Below are 2,502 nucleotides of genomic sequence, written 5' to 3' on the forward strand. Positions count from 1 at the left end.
TAATCACAAGGGTCCCTGTAAGAGGGAGGCAGGCAGGTGAGAGCCAGAGAGAAGATGTAGTGAGGGAAGCAGAAGCTTGAGATGTGCACTTTGGCGATGGTGGAAGGGGCCATGAGCCAAGGCATGGAGGCAGCTTCTGGAAGATGGGAAAGTGAAGGAAACAGATTCTCTTCCGAAAGCTCTAGCTGCTGACACTTGATTTAAGCCTTATATATCTTTTATTTATTTGTTATTTGCTTATTTATTTATTTGATATGGAATCAGCTCACGCGATTGTGGAGGTTGGCAAGTCCTACAAGCTGCTATCTGCAAGCAGGAGACCTGGGAAGCTGGTGGTGTAATTGCAGTCTGAGTGTGAAGGCCTGAGAACCTGCCGAGCTGAGGGTGTAAACCCCAGTCTGAAGGGCCAAGGAGATGAGATGAGATATCTCAGCTCAAGAAGTGAGGCAGGAAAAAGGGGAGATCCCCCCTTCCTCTGCCTTTTGTTGTATGTAGGCCCTCAGCAGATTGGATGAGGCCCAGCCACACTGGGAGGATAATTGCTTTAGTGAGTCCACCGATTCAAATGCCCACCTCATCAAAAATGCCGCCAAACACACCCAGGAATAAGGTTTCATCTGGGCATCCCTTGCCAGTCAAGCTGACACATAAAATTAACTACCACCGAGGGCATGGTTAGATCAGAAGTCACAGACTGGGGCAGCGGGCTTGACCCAGTCCATAGACACTGCTGGCATGTCACAGTTGTGTTTTTTGTTTTTTAGTATTTAGACCAACTTTTACATATAATTGCATTTCCCGTTAAGTGTGAAGTTCTGATTTATCTTAAAATGTGAGGTGATCTGCCATAACTGGACCCGAACCCCTGCCTATTTCAGAGCCTCCCAGCCAATTCTGGCTGGAGGTGGAACCTTCCCCCTGGGGAGGGGGGGAGGGGCGGGGGCAGGCCCTGTAGCTAAGGAGGTGCAGCCGCACTCAGCCAAAAGGAGACATGTAGGCTTTTTAGATCTGGCCTCGGGGAGCCCCAAGAGAAAGCTCCTCACAGCACTCGGCCTCCAGATGCGGTTTGACAAGTGCCAAGTGCAGCGGAACCCTTAGCCACATTGATCCGGACACTAAACTCCTATTAATGTAGTCACAGAAGGCAATTGCTTTCTGGGCAGCCACTCGGAGCTGACAGCTGACAGCTGACACAAACCTTCCCTTCAGACAGAGGCACCAGACTGCCCCGGGGGAGCCCCTGAACCTGACTTCCCTGCCTGGTGCCAAACCTCCAGCAGGCTCTGCACTCTGACCTCACCAGCCTGCGCCTTCACCTCTGCTGCCCTTCAGTGCTGTCCTGCACTGAACCTAACCACGTGCAAAAGGGCTGCAGGATCCCGGTGCGGGGCTGAGAGTGTGCTGCCTGCCCCGACCCCTGTGGCTGACTTCCCCACTCACCTCCTGGGTGCCCTGACCCTCCGGCTTCCTCCCTCAGCACATCCTAGCCCCCCTGGGTGACATCGTTGGGGTGTCTTCCTGGTTCTCTCTCAGACTCACTCAGATGGACACGGTTGTGGTTCTGACCTCTGGCCCTAAGCAGCTTGGCTGAGGCAGAGCCACCCCTTGGCTCTTGCTCTGTGGGGTCTGTCACTGGCCAGGTCCCTCCTCAGTCACAGCAGCACGGCACACTCTCCTCCCACCAAGGCGTGTCCGTTTCATTTCCTGCTGTCTCTTGCATTTGTCCATTTCTCTCCATCTCCATCCTAACCATCGCCTTCTCACTTGGACTGTTACCTAACCTCCTACCTGGGTTTGCTGTTCCAGGTGTTGCTCTTTCAACCCATTCTCCAACAGCAACCAGAGTGCCTTCTTTAAAGGCAAACCTGGCCACCGTCACCTGTTCAGCATCCTTCACTGGGTCACCACTGGCTTCAGGACAAAGCCTGGGGACCAGGCACCCATGACTTGGCCTCTGATCCCTCCTCCAGTCTCTCGGCTCAGCAGCATCCCCCTACCCCTGCCTCATGTCCATGTTCTAGCCTCACTGGTCTATTTGCAGGATCCATTATTCTCTCTGAAATGTGGACTTTTGTGCATATGATTCTTTTTGGACGGCATCTGGTCCTGCCCCACACCCTTCACCTGGGTACTTAACCTCTCAGTGTGGGTGCCACTCCTGCCCCCCAGGCTGGGATCCCAGCCCAGCGCTCCTATGAGACCTGACCTTCTAGTCATGGCACTTGCCGCCCTGCATGGCGATTGCTTCCTGAGTTGCCTGTCTTCCCCACCAGCTGTAAACACCATCAAGTCAGGGACCGTGTGTGCTCTGCTCTCCATGATATCCCACCGCCTGGCGTAAGTCTGCACACAGCAGGTGCTTGATGTGTGTATAGGACTGAAGGAAGGAAGGAGGGGTAATGAGGGCAAAGCCAAGAGCAGAGAAAGCCCATGTGGGTAAATAGAGACCTTCCCGCACGTTGATCCCAAGTCCCCTTTAATCGACACCCTGTGGCCGCACCC

The sequence above is a fragment of the Myotis daubentonii genome, chromosome 16 (assembly GCF_963259705.1).
Source record: "Myotis daubentonii chromosome 16, mMyoDau2.1, whole genome shotgun sequence".
Taxonomy (NCBI): domain Eukaryota; kingdom Metazoa; phylum Chordata; class Mammalia; order Chiroptera; family Vespertilionidae; genus Myotis; species Myotis daubentonii.